A 19,933-nucleotide genomic window follows, 5' to 3' on the forward strand; every position below is an offset into this window, starting at 1 on the left:
AAAAGGTCAACGGAACTTGGGATTCCCAGCCAGTCTCCCATGCTGGTACTTGCCAAGCCTTAAGCTGCATTGCTGCTGCGATCTGACGAGAGCAGGCACATTCAGCTTAGAATGGCCGTTGAAAGCAGCTGTTCAATTTGAACCTTTTTTTACTATCTCATAGAGAAACTAACACAATTTTCAGGTTCAAAAAGTTCAACGGAACTTGGGATTCCCAGCCATTCTCCCATGCTGGTACTTGCCAAGCCTTAAGCTGCATTGCTGCTGCGATCTGATGAGAGCAGGCACATTCAGCTTATAATGGCCATTGACAGCAACTGTTCAATTTGAACCTTCTTTTACTATCTTTGACAGGGAAACTAACACAATCTTCAGGTTCAAAAAGGTCAACGGAACTTGGGATTCCCAGCCAGTCTCCCATGCTAGTACTTGCCAAGCCTTAAGCTGCATTGCTGCTGCGATCTGACGAGAGCAGGCACATTCAGCTTAGAATGGCCGTTGACAGCAGCTGTTTAATTTGAACCTTCTTTTTCCATTTTTGACAGAGAAACTAACACAATTTTCAGGTTCAAAAAGGTCAACGGAACTTGGGATTCCCAGCCAGTCTCCCATGCTGGTACTTGCCAAGCCTTAAGCTGCATTGCTGCTGCGATCTGACGAGAGCAGGCACATTCAGCTTAGAATGGCCGTTGACAGCAGCTGTTCAATTTGAACCTTCTTTTACTATCTCATAGAGAAACTAACACAATTTTCAGGTTCAAAAAGGTCAATGGAACTTGGGATTCCCAGCCAGTCTCCCATGCTGGTACTTGCCAAGCCTTAAGCTGCATTGCTGCTGCGATCTGACGAGAGCAGGCACATTCAGCTTAGAATGGCCGTTGACAGCAGCTTTTCAATTTGAACCTTCTTTTACTATCTCATAGAGAAACTAATACAATTTTCAGGTTCAAAAAGGTCATTGTAACTTGGGATTCCAAGCCAGTCTCCCATGCTGGTACTTGCCAAGCCTTAAGCTGCATTGCTGCTGCGATCTGACGAGAGCAGGCACATTCAGCTTAGAATGGCCGTTGACAGCAGCTGTTCAATTTGAACCTTCTTTTACTATCTTTGACAGGGAAACTAACACAATTTTCAGGTTCAAAAAGGTCAACGGAACTTGGGATTCCCAGCCAGTCTCCCATGCTGGTACTTGCCAAGCCTTAAGCTGCATTGCTGCTGCGATCTGACGAGAGCAGGCACATTCAGCTTAGAATGGCCGTTGACAGCAGGTGTTCAATTTGAACCTTCTTTTACTATCTCATTGAGAAACTAACACAATTTTCAGGTTCAAAAAGGTCAACGGAACTTGGGATTCCCAGCCAGTCTCCCATGCTGGTACTTGCCAAGCCTTAAGCTGCATTGCTGCTGCGATCTGACGAGAGCAGGCACATTCAGCTTAGAATGGCCGTTGACAGCAGCTGTTCAATTTGAACCTTCTTTTACTATCTCATAGAGAAACTAACACAATTTTCAGGTTCAAAAAGGTCAACGGAACTTGGGATTCCCAGCCAGTCTCCCATGCTGGTACTTGCCAAGCCTTAAGCTGCATTTCTGCTGCGATCTGACGAGAGCAGGCACATTCAGCTTAGAATGGCCGTTGACAGCAGCTGTTCAATTTGAACCTTCTTTTACCATCTTTGACAGAGAAACTAACACAATTTTCAGATTCAAAAAGGTCAACAGAACTTGGGATTCCCAGCCAGTCTCCCATGCTGGTACTTGCCAAGCCTTAAGCTGCATTGCTGCTGCGATCTGACGAGAGCAGGCACATTCAGCTTAGAATGGCCGTTGAAAGCAGCTGTTCAATTTGAACCTTTTTTTACTATCTCATAGAGAAACTAACACAATTTTCAGGTTCAAAAAGTTCAACGGAACTTGGGATTCCCAGCCATTCTCCCATGCTGGTACTTGCCAAGCCTTAAGCTGCATTGCTGCTGCGATCTGATGAGAGCAGGCACATTCAGCTTATAATGGCCATTGACAGCAGCTGTTCAATTTGAACCTTCTTTTACTATCTTTGACAGGGAAACTAACACAATCTTCAGGTTCAAAAAGGTCAACGGAACTTGGGATTCCCAGCCAGTCTCCCATGCTAGTACTTGCCAAGCCTTAAGCTGCATTGCTGCTGCGATCTGACGAGAGCAGGCACATTCAGCTTAGAATGGCCGTTGACAGCAGCTGTTTAATTTGAACCTTCTTTTTCCATTTTTGACAGAGAAACTAACACAATTTTCAGGTTCAAAAAGGTCAACGGAACTTGGGATTCCCAGCCAGTCTCCCATGCTGGTACTTGCCAAGCCTTAAGATGCATTGCTGCTGCGATCTGACGAGAGCAGGCACATTCAGCTTAGAATGGCCGTTGACAGCAGCTGTTCAATTTGAACCTTCTTTTACTATCTCATAGAGAAACTAACACAATTTTCAGGTTCAAAAAGGTCAACGGAACTTGGGATTCCCAGCCAGTCTCCCATGCTGGTACTTGCCAAGCCTTAAGCTGCATTGCTGCTGCGATCTGACGAGAGCAGGCACATTCAGCTTAGAATGGCCGTTGACAGCAGCTTTTCAATTTGAACCTTCTTTTACTATCTCATAGAGAAACTAATACAATTTTCAGGTTCAAAAAGGTCATTGTAACTTGGGATTCCAAGCCAGTCTCCCATGCTGGTACTTGCCAAGCCTTAAGCTGCATTGCTGCTGCGATCTGACGAGAGCAGGCACATTCAGCTTAGAATGGCCATTGACAGCAGCTGTTCAATTTGAACCTTCTTTTACCATCTTTGACAGAGAAACTAACACAATTTTCAGGTTCAAAAAGGTCAACGGAACTTGGAATTCCCAGCCAGTCTCCCATGCTGGTACTTGCCAAGCCTTAAGCTGCATTGCTGCTGCGATCTGACGAGAGCAGGCACATTCAGCTTAGAATGGCCGTTGACAGCAGCTGTTTAATTTGAACCTTCTTTTTCCATCTTTGACAGAGAAACTAACACAATTTTCAGGTTCAAAAAGGTCAACGGAACTTGGGATTCCCAGCCAGTCTCCCATGCTGGTACTTGCCAAGCCTTAAGCTGCATTGCTGCTGCGATCTGACGAGAGCAGGCACATTCAGCTTAGAATGGCCGTTGACAGCAGGTGTTCAATTTGAACCTTCTTTTACTATCTCATTGAGAAACTAATACAATTTTCAGGTTCAAAAAGGTCATTGTAACTTGGGATTCCAAGCCAGTCTCCCATGCTGGTACTTGCCAAGCCTTAAGCTGCATTGCTGCTGCGATCTGACGAGAGCAGGCACATTCAGCTTAGAATGGCCGTTGACAGCAGCTGTTCAATTTGAACCTTCTTTTTCCATCTTTGACAGAGAAACTAACACAATTTTCAGGTTCAAAAAGGTCAACGGAACTTGGGATTCCCAGCCAGTCTCCCATGCTGGTACTTTCCAAGCCTTAAGCTGCATTGCTGCTGCGATCTGACGAGAGCAGGCACATTCAGCTTAGAATGGCCGTTGAAAGCAGCTGTTCAATTTGAACCTTTTTTTACTATCTCATAGAGAAACTAACACAATTTTCAGGTTCAAAAAGGTCAACGGAACTTGGGATTCCCAGCCATTCTCCCATGCTGGTACTTGCCAAGCCTTAAGCTGCATTGCTGCTGCGATCTGACGAGAGCAGGCACATTCAGCTTAGAATGGCCGTTGACAGCAGCTGTTCAATTTGAACCTTCTTTTACTATCTCATAGAGAAACTAACACAATTTTCAGGTTCAAAAAGGTCAACGGAACTTGGGATTCCCAGCCAGTCTCCCATGCTGGTACTTGCCAAGCCTTAAGCTGCATTGCTGCTCTGATCTGACGAGAGCAGGCACATTCAGCTTAGAATGGCCGTTGACAGCAGCTGTTCAATTTGAACCTTCTTCTTTTACTATCTCATAGAGAAACTAACACAATTTTCAGGTTCAAAAAGGTCAACGGAACTTGGGATTCCCAGCCAGTCTCCCATGCTGGTACTTGCCAAGCCTTAAGCTGCATTGCTGCTGCGATCTGACGAGAGCAGGCACATTCAGCTTAGAATGGCCGTTGACAGCAGCTGTTAAATTTGAACCTTCTTTTACCATCTTTGACAGGGAAACTAACACAATTTTCAGGTTCAAAAAGGTCAACGGAACTTGGGATTCCCAGCCAGTCTCCCATGCTGGTACTTGCCAAGCCTTAAGCTGCATTGCTGCTGCGATCTGACGAGAGCAGGCACATTCAGCTTAGAATGGCCGTTGACAGCAGGTGTTCAATTTGAACCTTCTTTTACTATCTCATTGAGAAACTAACACAATTTTCAGGTTCAAAAAGGTCAACGGAACTTGGGATTCCCAGCCAGTCTCCCATGCTGGTACTTGGCAAGCCTTAAGCTGCATTGCTGCTGCGATCTGACGAGAGCAGGCACATTCAGCTTAGAATGGCCGTTGACAGCAGCTGTTCAATTTGAACCTTCTTTTGCTATCTCATAGAGAAACTAACACAATTTTCAGGTTCAAAAAGGTCAACGGAACTTGGGATTCCCAGCCAGTCTCCCATGCTGGTACTTGCCAAGCCTTAAGCTGCATTGCTGCTGCGATCTGACGAGAGCAGGCACATTCAGCTTAGAATGGCCGTTGACAGCAGCTGTTCAATTTGAACCTTCTTTTACTATCTCATAGAGAAACTAACACAATTTTCAGGTTCAAAAAGGTCAACGGAACTTGGGATTCCCAGCCAGTCTCCCATGCTGGTACTTGCCAAGCCTTAAGCTGCATTTCTGCTGCGATCTGACGAGAGCAGGCACATTCAGCTTAGAATGGCCGTTGACAGCAGCTGTTCAATTTGAACCTTCTTTTACCATCTTTGACAGAGAAACTAACACAATTTTCAGATTCAAAAAGGTCAACGGAACTTGGGATTCCCAGCCAGTCTCCCATGCTGGTACTTGCCAAGCCTTAAGCTGCATTGCTGCTGCGATCTGACGAGAGCAGGCACATTCAGCTTAGAATGGCCGTTGAAAGCAGCTGTTCAATTTGAACCTTTTTTTACTATCTCATAGAGAAACTAACACAATTTTCAGGTTCAAAAAGTTCAACGGAACTTGGGATTCCCAGCCATTCTCCCATGCTGGTACTTGCCAAGCCTTAAGCTGCATTGCTGCTGCGATCTGATGAGAGCAGGCACATTCAGCTTATAATGGCCATTGACAGCAGCTGTTCAATTTGAACCTTCTTTTACTATCTTTGACAGGGAAACTAACACAATCTTCAGGTTCAAAAAGGTCAACAGAACTTGGGATTCCCAGCCAGTCTCCCATGCTAGTACTTGCCAAGCCTTAAGCTGCATTGCTGCTGCGATCTGACGAGAGCAGGCACATTCAGCTTAGAATGGCCGTTGACAGCAGCTGTTTAATTTGAACCTTCTTTTTCCATCTTTGACAGAGAAACTAACACAATTTTCAGGTTCAAAAAGGTCAACGGAACTTGGGATTCCCAGCCAGTCTCCCATGCTGGTACTTGCCAAGCCTTAAGCTGCATTGCTGCTGCGATCTGACGAGAGCAGGCACATTCAGCTTAGAATGGCCGTTGACAGCAGCTGTTCAATTTGAACCTTCTTTTACCATCTTTGACAGAGAAACTAATACAATTTTCAGGTTCAAAAAGGTCAACGGAACTTGGGATTCCCAGCCAGTCTCCCATGCTGGTACTTGCCAAGCCTTAAGCTGCATTGCTGCTGCGATCTGACGAGAGCAGGCACATTCAGCTTAGAATGGCCGTTGACAGCAGCTGTTCAATTTGAACCTTCTTTTACTATCTTTGACAGGGAAACTAACACAATTTTCAGGTTCAAAAAGGTCAACGGAACTTGGGATTCCCAGCCAGTCTCCCATGCTGGTACTTGCCAAGCCTTAAGCTGCATTGCTGCTGCGATCTGACGAGAGCAGGCACATTCAGCTTAGAATGGCCGTTGACAGCAGCTGTTCAATTTGAACCTTCTTTTACTATCTCATAGAGAAACTAACACAATTTTCAGGTTCAAAAAGGTCAACGGAACTTGGGATTCCCAGCCAGTCTCCCATGCTGGTACTTGCCAAGCCTTAAGCTGCATTGCTGCTGCGATCTGATGAGAGCAGGCACATTCAGCTTATAATGGCCATTGACAGCAGCTGTTCAATTTGAACCTTCTTTTACTATCTTTGACAGGGAAACTAACACAATTTTCAGGTTCAAAAAGGTCAACGGAACTTGGGATTCCCAGCCAGTCTCCCATGCTGGTACTTGCCAAGCCTTAAGCTGCATTGCTGCTGCGATCTGACGAGAGCAGGCACATTCAGCTTAGAATGGCCGTTGACAGCAGGTGTTCAATTTGAACCTTCTTTTACTATCTCATTGAGAAACTAACACAATTTTCAGGTTCAAAAAGGTCAACGGAACTTGGGATTCCCAGCCAGTCTCCCATGCTGGTACTTGCCAAGCCTTAAGCTGCATTGCTGCTGCGATCTGACGAGAGCAGGCACATTCAGCTTAGAATGGCCGTTGACAGCAGCTGTTCAATTTGAACCTTCTTTTACTATCTCATAGAGAAACTAACACAATTTTCAGGTTCAAAAAGGTCAACGGAACTTGGGATTCCCAGCCAGTCTCCCATGCTGGTACTTGCCAAGCCTTAAGCTGCATTTCTGCTGCGATCTGACGAGAGCAGGCACATTCAGCTTAGAATGGCCGTTGACAGCAGCTGTTCAATTTGAACCTTCTTTTACCATCTTTGACAGAGAAACTAACACAATTTTCAGATTCAAAAAGGTCAACAGAACTTGGGATTCCCAGCCAGTCTCCCATGCTGGTACTTGCCAAGCCTTAAGCTGCATTGCTGCTGCGATCTGACGAGAGCAGGCACATTCAGCTTAGAATGGCCGTTGAAAGCAGCTGTTCAATTTGAACCTTTTTTTACTATCTCATAGAGAAACTAACACAATTTTCAGGTTCAAAAAGTTCAACGGAACTTGGGATTCCCAGCCATTCTCCCATGCTGGTACTTGCCAAGCCTTAAGCTGCATTGCTGCTGCGATCTGATGAGAGCAGGCACATTCAGCTTATAATGGCCATTGACAGCAGCTGTTCAATTTGAACCTTCTTTTACTATCTTTGACAGGGAAACTAACACAATCTTCAGGTTCAAAAAGGTCAACGGAACTTGGGATTCCCAGCCAGTCTCCCATGCTAGTACTTGCCAAGCCTTAAGCTGCATTGCTGCTGCGATCTGACGAGAGCAGGCACATTCAGCTTAGAATGGCCGTTGACAGCAGCTGTTTAATTTGAACCTTCTTTTTCCATTTTTGACAGAGAAACTAACACAATTTTCAGGTTCAAAAAGGTCAACGGAACTTGGGATTCCCAGCCAGTCTCCCATGCTGGTACTTGCCAAGCCTTAAGATGCATTGCTGCTGCGATCTGACGAAAGCAGGCACATTCAGCTTAGAATGGCCGTTGACAGCAGCTGTTCAATTTGAACCTTCTTTTACTATCTCATAGAGAAACTAACACAATTTTCAGGTTCAAAAAGGTCAATGGAACTTGGGATTCCCAGCCAGTCTCCCATGCTGGTACTTGCCAAGCCTTAAGCTGCATTGCTGCTGCGATCTGACGAGAGCAGGCACATTCAGCTTAGAATGGCCGTTGACAGCAGCTTTTCAATTTGAACCTTCTTTTACTATCTCATAGAGAAACTAATACAATTTTCAGGTTCAAAAAGGTCATTGTAACTTGGGATTCCAAGCCAGTCTCCCATGCTGGTACTTGCCAAGCCTTAAGCTGCATTGCTGCTGCGATCTGACGAGAGCAGGCACATTCAGCTTAGAATGGCCGTTGACAGCAGCTGTTCAATTTGAACCTTCTTTTACCATCTTTGACAGAGAAACTAACACAATTTTCAGGTTCAAAAAGGTCAACGGAACTTGGAATTCCCAGCCAGTCTCCCATGCTGGTACTTGCCAAGCCTTAAGCTGCATTGCTGCTGCGATCTGATGAGAGCAGGCACATTCAGCTTAGAATGGCCGTTGACAGCAGCTGTTCAATTTGAACCTTCTTTTACTATCTCATAGAGAAACTAACACAATTTTCAGGTTCAAAAAGGTCAACGGAACTTGGGATACCCAGCCAGTCTCCCATGCTGGTACTTGCCAAGCCTTAAGCTGCATTGCTGCTGTGATCTGACGAGAGCAGGCACATTCAGCTTAGAATGGCCGTTGACAGCAGCTGTTCAATTTGAACCTTCTTTTACTATCTCATAGAGAAACTAACACAGTTTTCAGGTTCAAAAAGGTCAACGGAACTTGGGATTCCCAGCCAGTCTCCCATGCTGGTACTTGCCAAGCCTTAAGCTGCATTGCTGCTGCGATCTGACGAGAGCAGGCACATTCAGCTTAGAATGGCCGTTGACAGCAGCTGTTCAATTTGAACCTTCTTTTACCATCTTTGACAGAGAAACTAATACAATTTTCAGGTTCAAAAAGGTCAACGGAACTTGGGATTCCCAGCCAGTCTCCCATTCTGGTACTTGCCAAGCCTTAAGCTGCATTGCTGCTGCGATCTGACGAGAGCAGGCACATTCAGCTTAGAAAGGCCGTTGACAGCAGCTGTTCAATTTGAACCTTCTTTTACTATCTCATAGAGAAACTAACACAATTTTCAGGTTCAAAAAGGTCAACGGAACTTGGGATTCCCAGCCAGTCTCCCATGCTGGTACTTGCCAAGCCTTAAGCTGCATTGCTGCTGCGATCTAACGAGAGCAGGCACATTCAGCTTAGAATGGCCGTTGACAGCAGCTGTTCAATTTGAACCTTCTTTTACCATCTTTGACAGAGAAACTAACACAATCTTCAGGTTCAAAAAGGTCAACGGAACTTGGGATTCCCAGCCAGTCTCCCATGCTGGTACTTGCCAAGCCTTAAGCTGCATTGCTGCTGCGATCTGATGAGAGCAGGCACATTCAGCTTAGAATGGCCGTTGACAGCAGCTGTTCAATTTGAACCTTCTTTAACTATCTCATAGAAAAACTAACACAATTTTCAGGTTCAAAAAGGTCAATGGAACTTGGGATTCCCAGCCAGTCTCCCATTCTGGTACTTGCCAAGCCTTAAGCTGCATTGCTGCTGCGATCTGACGAGAGCAGGCACATTCAGCTTAGAATGGCCGTTGACAGCAGCTGTTCAATTTGAACCTTCTTTTACCATCTTTGACAGAGAAACTAATACAATTTTCAGGTTCAAAAAGGTCAACGGAACTTGGGATTCCCAGCCAGTCTCCCATGCTGGTACTTGCCAAGCCTTAAGCTGCATTGCTGCTGCGATCTGATGAGAGCAGGCACATTCAGCTTAGAATGGCCGTTGACAGCAGCTGTTCAATTTGAACCTTCTTTTACTATCTCATAGAGAAACTAACACAATTTTCAGGTTCAAAAAGGTCAACGGAACTTGGGATTCCCAGCCAGTCTCCCATGCTGGTACTTGCCAAGCCATAAGCTGCATTGCTGCTGCGATCTGACGAGAGCAGGCACATTCAGCTTAGAATGGCCGTTGACAGCAGCTTTTCAATTTGAACCTTCTTTTACTATCTTATAGAGAAACTAACACAATTTTCAGGTTCAAAAAGGTCAACGGAACTTGGGATTCCCAGCCAGTCTCCCATGCTGGTACTTGCCAAGCCTTAAGCTGCATTGCTGCTGCGATCTGACGAGAGCAGGAACATTCAGCTTAGAATGGCCGTTGACAGCAGCTGTTCAATTTGAACCTTCTTTTACCATCTTTGACAGAGAAACTAATACAATTTTCAGGTTCAAAAAGGTCAACGGAACTTGGGATTCCCAGCCAGTCTCCCATGCTGGTACTTGCCAAGCCTTAAGCTGCATTGCTGCTGCGATCTGACGAGAGCAGGCACATTCAGCTTAGAATGGCCGTTGACAGCAGCTGTTAAATTTGAACCTTCTTTTACCATCTTTGACATGAAAACTTACACAATTTTCAGGTTCAAAAAGGTCAGCGGAACTTGGGATTTCCAGCCAGTCTCCCATGCTGGTACTTGCCAAGCCTTAAGCTGCATTGCTGCTGCGATCTGACGAGAGCAGGCATATTCAGCTTAGAATGGCCGTTGACAGCAGCTGTTCAATTTGAACCTTCTTTTACTATCTTTGACAGGGAAACTAACACAATTTTCAGGTTCAAAAAGGTCAATGGAACTTGGGATTCCCAGCCAGTCTCCCATGCTGGTACTTGCCAAGCCTTAAGCTGCATTGCTGCTGCGATCTGACGAGAGCAGGCACATTCAGCTTAGAATGGCCGTTGACAGCAGCTGTTCAATTTGAACCTTCTTTTACTATCTCATAGAGAAACTAACACAATTTTCAGGTTCAAAAAGGTCAACGGAACTTGGGATTCCCAGCCAGTCTCCCATGCTGGTACTTGCCAAGCCTTAAGCTGCATTGCTGCTGCGATCCGACGAGAGCAGGCACATTCAGCTTAGAATGGCCGTTGACAGCAGCTGTTCAATTTGAACCTTCTTTTACTATCTCATAGAGAAACTAACACAATTTTCAGGTTCAAAAAGGTCAACGGAACTTGGGATTCCCAGCCAGTCTCCCATGCTGGTACTTGCCAAGCCATAAGCTGCATTGCTGCTGCGATCTGACGAGAGCAGGCACATTCAGCTTAGAATGGCCGTTGACAGCAGCTTTTCAATTTGAACCTTCTTTTACTATCTTATAGAGAAACTAACACAATTTTCAGGTTCAAAAAGGTCAACGGAACTTGGGATTCCCAGCCAGTCTCCCATGCTGGTACTTGCCAAGCCTTAAGCTGCATTGCTGCTGCGATCTGACGAGAGCAGGCACATTCAGCTTAGAATGGCCGTTGACAGCAGCTGTTCAATTTGAACCTTCTTTTACTATCTCATAGAGAAACTAACACAATTTTCAGGTTCAAAAAGGTCAATGGAACTTGGGATTCCCAGCCAGTCTCCCATGCTGGTACTTGCCAAGCCTTAAGCTGCATTGCTGCTGCGATCTGACGAGAGCAGGCACATTCAGCTTAGAATGGCCGTTGACAGCAGCTGTTCAATTTGAACCTTCTTTTACTATCTCATAGAGAAACTAATACAATTTTCAGGTTCAAAAAGGTCATTGTAACTTGGGATTCCAAGCCAGTCTCCCATGCTGGTACTTGCCAAGCCTTAAGCTGCATTGCTGCTGCGATCTGACGAGAGCAGGCACATTCAGCTTAGAATGGCCGTTGACAGCAGCTGTTCAATTTGAACCTTCTTTTACCATCTTTGACAGAGAAACTAACACAATTTTCAGGTTCAAAAAGGTCAACGGAACTTGGAATTCCCAGCCAGTCTCCCATGCTGGTACTTGCCAAGCCTTAAGCTGCATTGCTGCTGCGATCTGATGAGAGCAGGCACATTCAGCTTAGAATGGCCGTTGACAGCAGCTGTTCAATTTGAACCTTCTTTTACTATCTCATAGAGAAACTAACACAATTTTCAGGTTCAAAAAGGTCAACGGAACTTGGGATACCCAGCCAGTCTCCCATGCTGGTACTTGCCAAGCCTTAAGCTGCATTGCTGCTGTGATCTGACGAGAGCAGGCACATTCAGCTTAGAATGGCCGTTGACAGCAGCTGTTCAATTTGAACCTTCTTTTAGTATCTCATAGAGAAACTAACACAGTTTTCAGGTTCAAAAAGGTCAACGGAACTTGGGATTCCCAGCCAGTCTCCCATGCTGGTACTTGCCAAGCCTTAAGCTGCATTGCTGCTGCGATCTGACGAGAGCAGGCACATTCAGCTTAGAATGGCCGTTGACAGCAGCTGTTCAATTTGAACCTTCTTTTACCATCTTTGACAGAGAAACTAATACAATTTTCAGGTTCAAAAAGGTCAACGGAACTTGGGATTCCCAGCCAGTCTCCCATTCTGGTACTTGCCAAGCCTTAAGCTGCATTGCTGCTGCGATCTGACGAGAGCAGGCACATTCAGCTTAGAAAGGCCGTTGACAGCAGCTGTTCAATTTGAACCTTCTTTTACTATCTCATAGAGAAACTAACACAATTTTCAGGTTCAAAAAGGTCAACGGAACTTGGGATTCCCAGCCAGTCTCCCATGCTGGTACTTGCCAAGCCTTAAGCTGCATTGCTGCTGCGATCTAACGAGAGCAGGCACATTCAGCTTAGAATGGCCGTTGACAGCAGCTGTTCAATTTGAACCTTCTTTTACCATCTTTGACAGAGAAACTAACACAATCTTCAGGTTCAAAAAGGTCAACGGAACTTGGGATTCCCAGCCAGTCTCCCATGCTGGTACTTGCCAAGCCTTAAGCTGCATTGCTGCTGCGATCTGATGAGAGCAGGCACATTCAGCTTAGAATGGCCGTTGACAGCAGCTGTTCAATTTGAACCTTCTTTTACTATCTCATAGAAAAACTAACACAATTTTCAGGTTCAAAAAGGTCAACGGAACTTGGGATTCCCAGCCAGTCTCCCATTCTGGTACTTGCCAAGCCTTAAGCTGCATTGCTGCTGCGATCTGATGAGAGCAGGCACATTCAGCTTAGAATGGCCGTTGACAGCAGCTGTTCAATTTGAACCTTCTTTTACTATCTCATAGAGAAACTAACACAATTTTCAGGTTCAAAAAGGTCAACGGAACTTGGGATTCCCAGCCAGTCTCCCATGCTGGTACTTGCCAAGCCATAAGCTGCATTGCTGCTGCGATCTGACGAGAGCAGGCACATTCAGCTTAGAATGGCCGTTGACAGCAGCTTTTCAATTTGAACCTTCTTTTACTATCTTATAGAGAAACTAACACAATTTTCAGGTTCAAAAAGGTCAACGGAACTTGGGATTCCCAGCCAGTCTCCCATGCTGGTACTTGCCAAGCCTTAAGCTGCATTGCTGCTGCGATCTGACGAGAGCAGGCACATTCAGCTTAGAATGGCCGTTGACAGCAGCTGTTCAATTTGAACCTTCTTTTACCATCTTTGACAGAGAAACTAATACAATTTTCAGGTTCAAAAAGGTCAACGGAACTTGGGATTTCCAGCCAGTCTCCCATGCTGGTACTTGCCAAGCCTTAATCTGCATTGCTGCTGCGATCTGACGAGAGCAGGCATATTCAGCTTAGAATGGCCGTTGACAGCAGCTGTTCAATTTGAACCTTCTTTTACTATCTTTGACAGGGAAACTAACACAATTTTCAGGTTCAAAAAGGTCAATGGAACTTGGGATTCCCAGCCAGTCTCCCATGCTGGTACTTGCCAAGCCTTAAGCTGCATTGCTGCTGCGATCTGACGAGAGCAGGCACATTCAGCTTAGAATGGCCGTTGACAGCAGCTGTTCAATTTGAACCTTCTTTTACTATCTCATAGAGAAACTAACACAATTTTCAGGTTCAAAAAGGTCAACGGAACTTGGGATTCCCAGCCAGTCTCCCATGCTGGTACTTGCCAAGCCTTAAGCTGCATTGCTGCTGCGATCCGACGAGAGCAGGCACATTCAGCTTAGAATGGCCGTTGACAGCAGCTGTTCAATTTGAACCTTCTTTTACTATCTCATAGAGAAACTAACACAATTTTCAGGTTCAAAAAGGTCAACGGAACTTGGGATTCCCAGCCAGTCTCCCATGCTGGTACTTGCCAAGCCATAAGCTGCATTGCTGCTGCGATCTGACGAGAGCAGGCACATTCAGCTTAGAATGGCCGTTGACAGCAGCTTTTCAATTTGAACCTTCTTTTACTATCTTATAGAGAAACTAACACAATTTTCAGGTTCAAAAAGGTCAACGGAACTTGGGATTCCCAGCCAGTCTCCCATGCTGGTACTTGCCAAGCCTTAAGCTGCATTGCTGCTGCGATCTGACGAGAGCAGGCACATTCAGCTTAGAATGGCCGTTGACAGCAGCTGTTCAATTTGAACCTTCTTTTACTATCTCATAGAGAAACTAACACAATTTTCAGGTTCAAAAAGGTCAATGGAACTTGGGATTCCCAGCCAGTCTCCCATGCTGGTACTTGCCAAGCCTTAAGCTGCATTGCTGCTGCGATCTGACGAGAGCAGGCACATTCAGCTTAGAATGGCCGTTGACAGCAGCTGTTCAATTTGAACCTTCTTTTACTATCTCATAGAGAAACTAATACAATTTTCAGGTTCAAAAAGGTCATTGTAACTTGGGATTCCAAGCCAGTCTCCCATGCTGGTACTTGCCAAGCCTTAAGCTGCATTGCTGCTGCGATCTGACGAGAGCAGGCACATTCAGCTTAGAATGGCCGTTGACAGCAGCTGTTCAATTTGAACCTTCTTTTACCATCTTTGACAGAGAAACTAACACAATTTTCAGGTTCAAAAAGGTCAATGGAACTTGGAATTCCCAGCCAGTCTCCCATGCTGGTACTTGCCAAGCCTTAAGCTGCATTGCTGCTGCGATCTGATGAGAGCAGGCACATTCAGCTTAGAATGGCCGTTGACAGCAGCTGTTCAATTTGAACCTTCTTTTACTATCTCATAGAGAAACTAACACAATTTTCAGGTTCAAAAAGGTCAACGGAACTTGGGATACCCAGCCAGTCTCCCATGCTGGTACTTGCCAAGCCTTAAGCTGCATTGCTGCTGTGATCTGACGAGAGCAGGCACATTCAGCTTAGAATGGCCGTTGACAGCAGCTGTTCAATTTGAACCTTCTTTTAGTATCTCATAGAGAAACTAACACAGTTTTCAGGTTCAAAAAGGTCAACGGAACTTGGGATTCCCAGCCAGTCTCCCATGCTGGTACTTGCCAAGCCTTAAGCTGCATTGCTGCTGCGATCTGACGAGAGCAGGCACATTCAGCTTAGAATGGCCGTTGACAGCAGCTGTTCAATTTGAACCTTCTTTTACCATCTTTGACAGAGAAACTAATACAATTTTCAGGTTCAAAAAGGTCAACGGAACTTGGGATTCCCAGCCAGTCTCCCATTCTGGTACTTGCCAAGCCTTAAGCTGCATTGCTGCTGCGATCTGACGAGAGCAGGCACATTCAGCTTAGAAAGGCCGTTGACAGCAGCTGTTCAATTTGAACCTTCTTTTACTATCTCATAGAGAAACTAACACAATTTTCAGGTTCAAAAAGGTCAACGGAACTTGGGATTCCCAGCCAGTCTCCCATGCTGGTACTTGCCAAGCCTTAAGCTGCATTGCTGCTGTGATCTAACGAGAGCAGGCACATTCAGCTTAGAATGGCTGTTGACAGCAGCTGTTCAATTTGAACCTTCTTTTACCATCTTTGACAGAGAAACTAACACAATCTTCAGGTTCAAAAAGGTCAACGGAACTTGGGATTCCCAGCCAGTCTCCCATTCTGGTACTTGCCAAGCCTTAAGCTGCATTGCTGCTGCGATCTGACGAGAGCAGGCACATTCAGCTTAGAATGGCCGTTGACAGCAGCTGTTCAATTTGAACCTTCTTTTACCATCTTTGACAGAGAAACTAATACAATTTTCAGGTTCAAAAAGGTCAACGGAACTTGGGATTCCCAGCCAGTCTCCCATGCTGGTACTTGCCAAGCCTTAAGCTGCATTGCTGCTGCGATCTGATGAGAGCAGGCACATTCAGCTTAGAATGGCCGTTGACAGCAGCTGTTCAATTTGAACCTTCTTTTACTATCTCATAGAGAAACTAACACAATTTTCAGGTTCAAAAAGGTCAACGGAACTTGGGATTCCCAGCCAGTCTCCCATGCTGGTACTTGCCAAGCCATAAGCTGCATTGCTGCTGCGATCTGACGAGAGCAGGCACATTCAGCTTAGAATGGCCGTTGACAGCAGCTTTTCAATTTGAACCTTCTTTTACTATCTTATAGAGAAACTAACACAATTTTCAGGTTCAAAAAGGTCAACGGAACTTGGGATTCCCAGCCAGTCTCCCATGCTGGTACTTGCCAAGCCTTAAGCTGCATTGCTGCTGCGATCTGACGAGAGCAGGCACATTCAGCTTAGAATGGCCGTTGACAGCAGCTGTTCAATTTGAACCTTCTTTTACCATCTTTGACAGAGAAACTAATACAATTTTCAGGTTCAAAAAGGTCAACGGAACTTGGGATTCCCAGCCAGTCTCCCATGCTGGTACTTGCCAAGCCTTAAGCTGCATTGCTGCTGCGATCTGACGAGAGCAGGCACATTCAGCTTAGAATGGCCGTTGACAGCAGCTGTTAAATTTGAACCTTCTTTTACCATCTTTGACATGAAAACTTACACAATTTTCAGGTTCAAAAAGGTCAACGGAACTTGGGATTTCCAGCCAGTCTCCCATGCTGGTACTTGCCAAGCCTTAAGCTGCATTGCTGCTGCGATCTGACGAGAGCAGGCATATTCAGCTTAGAATGGCCGTTGACAGCAGCTGTTCAATTTGAACCTTCTTTTACCATCTGTGCCAGAGAAACTAACACAATTTTCAGGTTCAAAAAGGTCAATGGAACTTGGGATTCCCAGCCAGTCTCCCATGCTGGTACTTGCCAAGCCTTAAGCTGCATTGCTGCTGCGATCTGACGAGAGCAGGCACATTCAGCTTAGAATGGCCGTTGACAGCAGCTGTTCAATTTGAACCTTCTTTTACTATCTCATAGAGAAACTAACACAATTTTCAGGTTCAAAAAGGTCAACGGAACTTGGGATTCCCAGCCAGTCTCCCATGCTGGTACTTGCCAAGCCTTAAGCTGCATTGCTGCTGCGATCTGACGAGAGCAGGCACATTCAGCTTAGAATGGCCGTTGACAGCAGCTGTTCAATTTGAACCTTCTTTTACCATCTTTGACAGAGAAACTAATACAATTTTCAGGTTCAAAAAGGTCAACGGAACTTGGGATTCCCAGCCAGTCTCCCATGCTGGTACTTGCCAAGCCTTAAGCTGCATTGCTGCTGCGATCTGATGAGAGCAGGCACATTCAGCTTAGAATGGCCGTTGACAGCAGCTGTTCAATTTGAACCTTCTTTTACTATCTCATAGAGAAACTAACACAATTTTCAGGTTCAAAAAGGTCAACGGAAATTGGGATTCCCAGCCAGTCTCCCATGCTGGTACTTGCCAAGCCAAAAGCTGCATTGCTGCTGCGATCTGACGAGAGCAGGCACATTCAGCTTAGAATGGCCGTTGACAGCAGCTTTTCAATTTGAACCTTCTTTTACTATCTTATAGAGAAACTAACACAATTTTCAGGTTCAAAAAGGTCAACGGAACTTGGGATTCCCAGCCAATCTCTCATGCTGGTACTTGCCAAGCCTTAAGCTGCATTGCTGCTGCGATCTGACGAGAGCAGGCACATTCAGCTTAGAATGGCCGTTGACAGCAGCTGTTCAATTTGAACCTTCTTTTACTATCTCATAGAGAAACTAACACAATTTTCAGGTTCAAAAAGGTCAATGGAACTTGGGATTCCCAGCCAGTCTCCCATGCTGGTACTTGCCAAGCCTTAAGCTGCATTGCTGCTGCGATCTGACGAGAGCAGGCACATTCAGCTTAGAATGGCCGTTGACAGCAGCTGTTCAATTTGAACCTTCTTTTACTATCTCATAGAGAAACTAATACAATTTTCAGGTTCAAAAAGGTCATTGTAACTTGGGATTCCAAGCCAGTCTCCCATGCTGGTACTTGCCAAGCCTTAAGCTGCATTGCTGCTGCGATCTGACGAGAGCAGGCACATTCAGCTTAGAATGGCCGTTGACAGCAGCTGTTCAATTTGAACCTTCTTTTACCATCTTTGACAGAGAAACTAACACAATTTTCAGGTTCAAAAAGGTCAACGGAACTTGGAATTCCCAGCCAGTCTCCCATGCTGGTACTTGCCAAGCCTTAAGCTGCATTGCTGCTGCGATCTGATGAGAGCAGGCACATTCAGCTTAGAATGGCCGTTGACAGCAGCTGTTCAATTTGAACCTTCTTTTACTATCTCATAGAGAAACTAACACAATTTTCAGGTTCAAAAAGGTCAACGGAACTTGGGATACCCAGCCAGTGTCCCATGCTGGTACTTGCCAAGCCTTAAGCTGCATTGCTGCTGTGATCTGACGAGAGCAGGCACATTCAGCTTAGAATGGCCGTTGACAGCAGCTGTTCAATTTGAACCTTCTTTTACTATCTCATAGAGAAACTAACACAGTTTTCAGGTTCAAAAAGGTCAACGGAACTTGGGATTCCCAGCCAGTCTCCCATGCTGGTACTTGCCAAGCCTTAAGCTGCATTGCTGCTGTGATCTGACGAGAGCAGGCACATTCAGCTTAGAATGGCCGTTGACAGCAGCTGTTCAATTTGAACCTTCTTTTACCATCTTTGACAGAGAAACTAATACAATTTTCAGGTTCAAAAAGGTCAACGGAACTTGGGATTCCCAGCCAGTCTCCCATGCTGGTACTTGCCAAGCCTTAAGCTGCATTGCTGCTGCGATCTGACGAGAGCAGGCACATTCAGCTTAGAAAGGCCGTTGACAGCAGCTGTTCAATTTGAACCTTCTTTTACTATCTCATAGAGAAACTAACACAATTTTCAGGTTCAAAAAGGTCAACGGAACTTGGGATTCCCAGCCAGTCTTCCATGCTGGTACTTGCCAAGCCTTAAGCAGCATTGCTGCTGCGATCTAACGAGAGCAGGCACATTCAGCTTAGAATGGCCGTTGACAGCAGCTGTTCAATTTGAACCTTCTTTTACCATCTTTGACAGAGAAACTAACACAATCTTCAGGTTCAAAAAGGTCAACGGAACTTGGGATTCCCAGCCAGTCTCCCATGCTGGTACTTGCCAAGCCTTAAGCTGCATTGCTGCTGCGATCTGACGAGAGCAGGCACATTCAGCTTAGAATGGCTGTTGACAGCAGCTGTTCAATTTGAACCTTCTTTTACCATCTTTGACAGAGAAACTAATACAATTTTCAGGTTCAAAAAGGTCAATGGAACTTGGGATTCCCGGCCAGTCTCCCATTCTGGTACTTGCCAAGCCTTAAGCTGCATTGCTGCTGCGATCTGACGAGAGCAGGCACATTCAGCTTAGAAAGGCCGTTGACAGCAGCTGTTCAATTTGAACCTTCTTTTACCATCTTTGACAGAGAAACTAACACAATCTTCAGGTTCAAAAAGGTCAACGGAACTTGGGATTCCCAGCCAGTCTCCCATGCTGGTACTTGCCAAGCCTTAAGCTGCATTGCTGCTGCGATCTGATGAGAGCAGGCACATTCAGCTTAGAATGGCCGTTGACAGCAGCTGTTCAATTTGAACCTTCTTTTACTATCTCATAGAGAAACTAACACAATTTTCAGGTTCAAAAAGGTCATTGTACCTTGGGATTCCCAGCCAGTCTCCCATTCTGGTACTTGCCAAGCCTTAAGCTGCATTGCTGCTGCGATCTGACAAGAGCAGGCACATTCAGCTTAGAATGGCCGTTGACAGCAGCTGTTCAATTTGAACCTTCTTTTACTATCTCATAGAGAAACTAACACAATTTTGAGGTTCAAAAAGGTCAATGGAACTTGGGATTCCCAGCCAGTCTCCCATGCTGGTACTTGCCAAGCCTTAAGCTGCATTGCTGCTGCGATCTGACGAGAGCAGGCACATTCAGCTTAGAATGGCCGTTGACAGCAGCTGTTCAATTTGAACCTTCTTTTACTATCTCATAGAGAAACTAACACAATTTTCAGGTTCAAAAAGGTCAACGGAACTTGGGATTCCCAGCCAGTCTCCCATGCTGGTACTTGCCAAGCCTTAAGCTGCATTGCTGCTGCAATCTGACGAGAGCAGGCACATTCAGCTTAGAATGGCCGTTGACAGCAGCTTTTCTATTTGAACCTTCTTTTACTATCTCATAGAGAAACTAACACAGTTTTCAGGT

General features: G+C 45.4%; 91 pseudogenes; all 91 read right to left on the reverse strand.

Moving 5' to 3' along the window:
* Positions 1–4: 4 nt before the first annotated feature.
* On the reverse strand, positions 5–123 carry LOC140101580 (5S ribosomal RNA; annotated as a pseudogene).
* A 261-nt stretch (positions 124–384) lies between these two features.
* On the reverse strand, positions 385–503 carry LOC140113451 (5S ribosomal RNA; annotated as a pseudogene).
* A 72-nt stretch (positions 504–575) lies between these two features.
* LOC140091774 (5S ribosomal RNA) lies at positions 576–694 on the reverse strand (annotated as a pseudogene).
* A 70-nt stretch (positions 695–764) lies between these two features.
* Positions 765–883, reverse strand: LOC140105481 (5S ribosomal RNA; annotated as a pseudogene).
* Positions 884–1,144: 261 nt separating this feature from the next.
* Positions 1,145–1,263, reverse strand: LOC140091785 (5S ribosomal RNA; annotated as a pseudogene).
* Positions 1,264–1,333: 70 nt separating this feature from the next.
* Positions 1,334–1,452, reverse strand: LOC140091797 (5S ribosomal RNA; annotated as a pseudogene).
* Positions 1,453–1,522: 70 nt separating this feature from the next.
* LOC140100119 (5S ribosomal RNA) lies at positions 1,523–1,641 on the reverse strand (annotated as a pseudogene).
* A 72-nt stretch (positions 1,642–1,713) lies between these two features.
* On the reverse strand, positions 1,714–1,832 carry LOC140104083 (5S ribosomal RNA; annotated as a pseudogene).
* A 261-nt stretch (positions 1,833–2,093) lies between these two features.
* Positions 2,094–2,212, reverse strand: LOC140113452 (5S ribosomal RNA; annotated as a pseudogene).
* A 72-nt stretch (positions 2,213–2,284) lies between these two features.
* On the reverse strand, positions 2,285–2,403 carry LOC140105865 (5S ribosomal RNA; annotated as a pseudogene).
* Positions 2,404–2,473: 70 nt separating this feature from the next.
* LOC140091808 (5S ribosomal RNA) lies at positions 2,474–2,592 on the reverse strand (annotated as a pseudogene).
* A 261-nt stretch (positions 2,593–2,853) lies between these two features.
* LOC140113486 (5S ribosomal RNA) lies at positions 2,854–2,972 on the reverse strand (annotated as a pseudogene).
* Positions 2,973–3,044: 72 nt separating this feature from the next.
* LOC140091830 (5S ribosomal RNA) lies at positions 3,045–3,163 on the reverse strand (annotated as a pseudogene).
* Positions 3,164–3,424: 261 nt separating this feature from the next.
* On the reverse strand, positions 3,425–3,543 carry LOC140100198 (5S ribosomal RNA; annotated as a pseudogene).
* A 70-nt stretch (positions 3,544–3,613) lies between these two features.
* LOC140110994 (5S ribosomal RNA) lies at positions 3,614–3,732 on the reverse strand (annotated as a pseudogene).
* Positions 3,733–3,994: 262 nt separating this feature from the next.
* LOC140091841 (5S ribosomal RNA) lies at positions 3,995–4,113 on the reverse strand (annotated as a pseudogene).
* A 72-nt stretch (positions 4,114–4,185) lies between these two features.
* On the reverse strand, positions 4,186–4,304 carry LOC140091853 (5S ribosomal RNA; annotated as a pseudogene).
* Positions 4,305–4,374: 70 nt separating this feature from the next.
* LOC140105835 (5S ribosomal RNA) lies at positions 4,375–4,493 on the reverse strand (annotated as a pseudogene).
* Positions 4,494–4,563: 70 nt separating this feature from the next.
* Positions 4,564–4,682, reverse strand: LOC140091864 (5S ribosomal RNA; annotated as a pseudogene).
* A 70-nt stretch (positions 4,683–4,752) lies between these two features.
* On the reverse strand, positions 4,753–4,871 carry LOC140100130 (5S ribosomal RNA; annotated as a pseudogene).
* Positions 4,872–4,943: 72 nt separating this feature from the next.
* Positions 4,944–5,062, reverse strand: LOC140101591 (5S ribosomal RNA; annotated as a pseudogene).
* Positions 5,063–5,323: 261 nt separating this feature from the next.
* On the reverse strand, positions 5,324–5,442 carry LOC140094608 (5S ribosomal RNA; annotated as a pseudogene).
* A 72-nt stretch (positions 5,443–5,514) lies between these two features.
* LOC140091875 (5S ribosomal RNA) lies at positions 5,515–5,633 on the reverse strand (annotated as a pseudogene).
* Positions 5,634–5,705: 72 nt separating this feature from the next.
* On the reverse strand, positions 5,706–5,824 carry LOC140091886 (5S ribosomal RNA; annotated as a pseudogene).
* Positions 5,825–5,896: 72 nt separating this feature from the next.
* Positions 5,897–6,015, reverse strand: LOC140091897 (5S ribosomal RNA; annotated as a pseudogene).
* Positions 6,016–6,085: 70 nt separating this feature from the next.
* Positions 6,086–6,204, reverse strand: LOC140110983 (5S ribosomal RNA; annotated as a pseudogene).
* Positions 6,205–6,276: 72 nt separating this feature from the next.
* LOC140091908 (5S ribosomal RNA) lies at positions 6,277–6,395 on the reverse strand (annotated as a pseudogene).
* Positions 6,396–6,465: 70 nt separating this feature from the next.
* On the reverse strand, positions 6,466–6,584 carry LOC140091919 (5S ribosomal RNA; annotated as a pseudogene).
* Positions 6,585–6,654: 70 nt separating this feature from the next.
* LOC140100141 (5S ribosomal RNA) lies at positions 6,655–6,773 on the reverse strand (annotated as a pseudogene).
* Positions 6,774–6,845: 72 nt separating this feature from the next.
* On the reverse strand, positions 6,846–6,964 carry LOC140104089 (5S ribosomal RNA; annotated as a pseudogene).
* A 261-nt stretch (positions 6,965–7,225) lies between these two features.
* Positions 7,226–7,344, reverse strand: LOC140113454 (5S ribosomal RNA; annotated as a pseudogene).
* Positions 7,345–7,416: 72 nt separating this feature from the next.
* On the reverse strand, positions 7,417–7,535 carry LOC140112738 (5S ribosomal RNA; annotated as a pseudogene).
* A 70-nt stretch (positions 7,536–7,605) lies between these two features.
* On the reverse strand, positions 7,606–7,724 carry LOC140105495 (5S ribosomal RNA; annotated as a pseudogene).
* Positions 7,725–7,985: 261 nt separating this feature from the next.
* On the reverse strand, positions 7,986–8,104 carry LOC140090348 (5S ribosomal RNA; annotated as a pseudogene).
* A 70-nt stretch (positions 8,105–8,174) lies between these two features.
* LOC140113048 (5S ribosomal RNA) lies at positions 8,175–8,293 on the reverse strand (annotated as a pseudogene).
* A 70-nt stretch (positions 8,294–8,363) lies between these two features.
* LOC140091930 (5S ribosomal RNA) lies at positions 8,364–8,482 on the reverse strand (annotated as a pseudogene).
* Positions 8,483–8,554: 72 nt separating this feature from the next.
* Positions 8,555–8,673, reverse strand: LOC140098780 (5S ribosomal RNA; annotated as a pseudogene).
* A 70-nt stretch (positions 8,674–8,743) lies between these two features.
* On the reverse strand, positions 8,744–8,862 carry LOC140096807 (5S ribosomal RNA; annotated as a pseudogene).
* Positions 8,863–8,934: 72 nt separating this feature from the next.
* Positions 8,935–9,053, reverse strand: LOC140100064 (5S ribosomal RNA; annotated as a pseudogene).
* Positions 9,054–9,123: 70 nt separating this feature from the next.
* On the reverse strand, positions 9,124–9,242 carry LOC140103462 (5S ribosomal RNA; annotated as a pseudogene).
* A 72-nt stretch (positions 9,243–9,314) lies between these two features.
* On the reverse strand, positions 9,315–9,433 carry LOC140100187 (5S ribosomal RNA; annotated as a pseudogene).
* A 70-nt stretch (positions 9,434–9,503) lies between these two features.
* LOC140104154 (5S ribosomal RNA) lies at positions 9,504–9,622 on the reverse strand (annotated as a pseudogene).
* Positions 9,623–9,692: 70 nt separating this feature from the next.
* On the reverse strand, positions 9,693–9,811 carry LOC140094631 (5S ribosomal RNA; annotated as a pseudogene).
* A 72-nt stretch (positions 9,812–9,883) lies between these two features.
* LOC140091952 (5S ribosomal RNA) lies at positions 9,884–10,002 on the reverse strand (annotated as a pseudogene).
* Positions 10,003–10,074: 72 nt separating this feature from the next.
* Positions 10,075–10,193, reverse strand: LOC140113148 (5S ribosomal RNA; annotated as a pseudogene).
* A 72-nt stretch (positions 10,194–10,265) lies between these two features.
* LOC140105502 (5S ribosomal RNA) lies at positions 10,266–10,384 on the reverse strand (annotated as a pseudogene).
* A 70-nt stretch (positions 10,385–10,454) lies between these two features.
* On the reverse strand, positions 10,455–10,573 carry LOC140098746 (5S ribosomal RNA; annotated as a pseudogene).
* Positions 10,574–10,643: 70 nt separating this feature from the next.
* Positions 10,644–10,762, reverse strand: LOC140104158 (5S ribosomal RNA; annotated as a pseudogene).
* A 70-nt stretch (positions 10,763–10,832) lies between these two features.
* Positions 10,833–10,951, reverse strand: LOC140091964 (5S ribosomal RNA; annotated as a pseudogene).
* A 70-nt stretch (positions 10,952–11,021) lies between these two features.
* LOC140105507 (5S ribosomal RNA) lies at positions 11,022–11,140 on the reverse strand (annotated as a pseudogene).
* A 261-nt stretch (positions 11,141–11,401) lies between these two features.
* Positions 11,402–11,520, reverse strand: LOC140090470 (5S ribosomal RNA; annotated as a pseudogene).
* A 70-nt stretch (positions 11,521–11,590) lies between these two features.
* LOC140113049 (5S ribosomal RNA) lies at positions 11,591–11,709 on the reverse strand (annotated as a pseudogene).
* A 70-nt stretch (positions 11,710–11,779) lies between these two features.
* LOC140091975 (5S ribosomal RNA) lies at positions 11,780–11,898 on the reverse strand (annotated as a pseudogene).
* A 72-nt stretch (positions 11,899–11,970) lies between these two features.
* LOC140098791 (5S ribosomal RNA) lies at positions 11,971–12,089 on the reverse strand (annotated as a pseudogene).
* Positions 12,090–12,159: 70 nt separating this feature from the next.
* LOC140096818 (5S ribosomal RNA) lies at positions 12,160–12,278 on the reverse strand (annotated as a pseudogene).
* Positions 12,279–12,350: 72 nt separating this feature from the next.
* LOC140100308 (5S ribosomal RNA) lies at positions 12,351–12,469 on the reverse strand (annotated as a pseudogene).
* A 70-nt stretch (positions 12,470–12,539) lies between these two features.
* Positions 12,540–12,658, reverse strand: LOC140106588 (5S ribosomal RNA; annotated as a pseudogene).
* Positions 12,659–12,728: 70 nt separating this feature from the next.
* LOC140104161 (5S ribosomal RNA) lies at positions 12,729–12,847 on the reverse strand (annotated as a pseudogene).
* Positions 12,848–12,917: 70 nt separating this feature from the next.
* LOC140091986 (5S ribosomal RNA) lies at positions 12,918–13,036 on the reverse strand (annotated as a pseudogene).
* Positions 13,037–13,108: 72 nt separating this feature from the next.
* LOC140113069 (5S ribosomal RNA) lies at positions 13,109–13,227 on the reverse strand (annotated as a pseudogene).
* A 72-nt stretch (positions 13,228–13,299) lies between these two features.
* On the reverse strand, positions 13,300–13,418 carry LOC140105514 (5S ribosomal RNA; annotated as a pseudogene).
* A 70-nt stretch (positions 13,419–13,488) lies between these two features.
* LOC140098757 (5S ribosomal RNA) lies at positions 13,489–13,607 on the reverse strand (annotated as a pseudogene).
* Positions 13,608–13,677: 70 nt separating this feature from the next.
* On the reverse strand, positions 13,678–13,796 carry LOC140104164 (5S ribosomal RNA; annotated as a pseudogene).
* A 70-nt stretch (positions 13,797–13,866) lies between these two features.
* LOC140091997 (5S ribosomal RNA) lies at positions 13,867–13,985 on the reverse strand (annotated as a pseudogene).
* Positions 13,986–14,055: 70 nt separating this feature from the next.
* LOC140105520 (5S ribosomal RNA) lies at positions 14,056–14,174 on the reverse strand (annotated as a pseudogene).
* Positions 14,175–14,435: 261 nt separating this feature from the next.
* Positions 14,436–14,554, reverse strand: LOC140099223 (5S ribosomal RNA; annotated as a pseudogene).
* Positions 14,555–14,624: 70 nt separating this feature from the next.
* LOC140113050 (5S ribosomal RNA) lies at positions 14,625–14,743 on the reverse strand (annotated as a pseudogene).
* A 70-nt stretch (positions 14,744–14,813) lies between these two features.
* LOC140092019 (5S ribosomal RNA) lies at positions 14,814–14,932 on the reverse strand (annotated as a pseudogene).
* Positions 14,933–15,004: 72 nt separating this feature from the next.
* Positions 15,005–15,123, reverse strand: LOC140098802 (5S ribosomal RNA; annotated as a pseudogene).
* A 70-nt stretch (positions 15,124–15,193) lies between these two features.
* Positions 15,194–15,312, reverse strand: LOC140113444 (5S ribosomal RNA; annotated as a pseudogene).
* A 72-nt stretch (positions 15,313–15,384) lies between these two features.
* LOC140106712 (5S ribosomal RNA) lies at positions 15,385–15,503 on the reverse strand (annotated as a pseudogene).
* Positions 15,504–15,575: 72 nt separating this feature from the next.
* LOC140100430 (5S ribosomal RNA) lies at positions 15,576–15,694 on the reverse strand (annotated as a pseudogene).
* Positions 15,695–15,764: 70 nt separating this feature from the next.
* Positions 15,765–15,883, reverse strand: LOC140104173 (5S ribosomal RNA; annotated as a pseudogene).
* A 70-nt stretch (positions 15,884–15,953) lies between these two features.
* On the reverse strand, positions 15,954–16,072 carry LOC140092030 (5S ribosomal RNA; annotated as a pseudogene).
* A 72-nt stretch (positions 16,073–16,144) lies between these two features.
* On the reverse strand, positions 16,145–16,263 carry LOC140092041 (5S ribosomal RNA; annotated as a pseudogene).
* Positions 16,264–16,335: 72 nt separating this feature from the next.
* LOC140107829 (5S ribosomal RNA) lies at positions 16,336–16,454 on the reverse strand (annotated as a pseudogene).
* Positions 16,455–16,526: 72 nt separating this feature from the next.
* Positions 16,527–16,645, reverse strand: LOC140105530 (5S ribosomal RNA; annotated as a pseudogene).
* Positions 16,646–16,715: 70 nt separating this feature from the next.
* Positions 16,716–16,834, reverse strand: LOC140092052 (5S ribosomal RNA; annotated as a pseudogene).
* A 72-nt stretch (positions 16,835–16,906) lies between these two features.
* On the reverse strand, positions 16,907–17,025 carry LOC140100552 (5S ribosomal RNA; annotated as a pseudogene).
* Positions 17,026–17,095: 70 nt separating this feature from the next.
* Positions 17,096–17,214, reverse strand: LOC140113171 (5S ribosomal RNA; annotated as a pseudogene).
* Positions 17,215–17,284: 70 nt separating this feature from the next.
* LOC140098015 (5S ribosomal RNA) lies at positions 17,285–17,403 on the reverse strand (annotated as a pseudogene).
* Positions 17,404–17,473: 70 nt separating this feature from the next.
* LOC140105536 (5S ribosomal RNA) lies at positions 17,474–17,592 on the reverse strand (annotated as a pseudogene).
* A 261-nt stretch (positions 17,593–17,853) lies between these two features.
* Positions 17,854–17,972, reverse strand: LOC140090591 (5S ribosomal RNA; annotated as a pseudogene).
* Positions 17,973–18,231: 259 nt separating this feature from the next.
* Positions 18,232–18,350, reverse strand: LOC140105613 (5S ribosomal RNA; annotated as a pseudogene).
* A 72-nt stretch (positions 18,351–18,422) lies between these two features.
* Positions 18,423–18,541, reverse strand: LOC140103620 (5S ribosomal RNA; annotated as a pseudogene).
* A 70-nt stretch (positions 18,542–18,611) lies between these two features.
* LOC140112799 (5S ribosomal RNA) lies at positions 18,612–18,730 on the reverse strand (annotated as a pseudogene).
* Positions 18,731–18,802: 72 nt separating this feature from the next.
* On the reverse strand, positions 18,803–18,921 carry LOC140107069 (5S ribosomal RNA; annotated as a pseudogene).
* A 72-nt stretch (positions 18,922–18,993) lies between these two features.
* On the reverse strand, positions 18,994–19,112 carry LOC140112838 (5S ribosomal RNA; annotated as a pseudogene).
* Positions 19,113–19,184: 72 nt separating this feature from the next.
* On the reverse strand, positions 19,185–19,303 carry LOC140100685 (5S ribosomal RNA; annotated as a pseudogene).
* Positions 19,304–19,562: 259 nt separating this feature from the next.
* Positions 19,563–19,681, reverse strand: LOC140105541 (5S ribosomal RNA; annotated as a pseudogene).
* Positions 19,682–19,751: 70 nt separating this feature from the next.
* Positions 19,752–19,870, reverse strand: LOC140104386 (5S ribosomal RNA; annotated as a pseudogene).
* Between the last annotated feature and the right edge of the window lie 63 nt (positions 19,871–19,933).

Source organism: Engystomops pustulosus, chromosome 1, assembly GCF_040894005.1.
Source record: "Engystomops pustulosus chromosome 1, aEngPut4.maternal, whole genome shotgun sequence".
Classification (NCBI taxonomy): domain Eukaryota; kingdom Metazoa; phylum Chordata; class Amphibia; order Anura; family Leptodactylidae; genus Engystomops; species Engystomops pustulosus.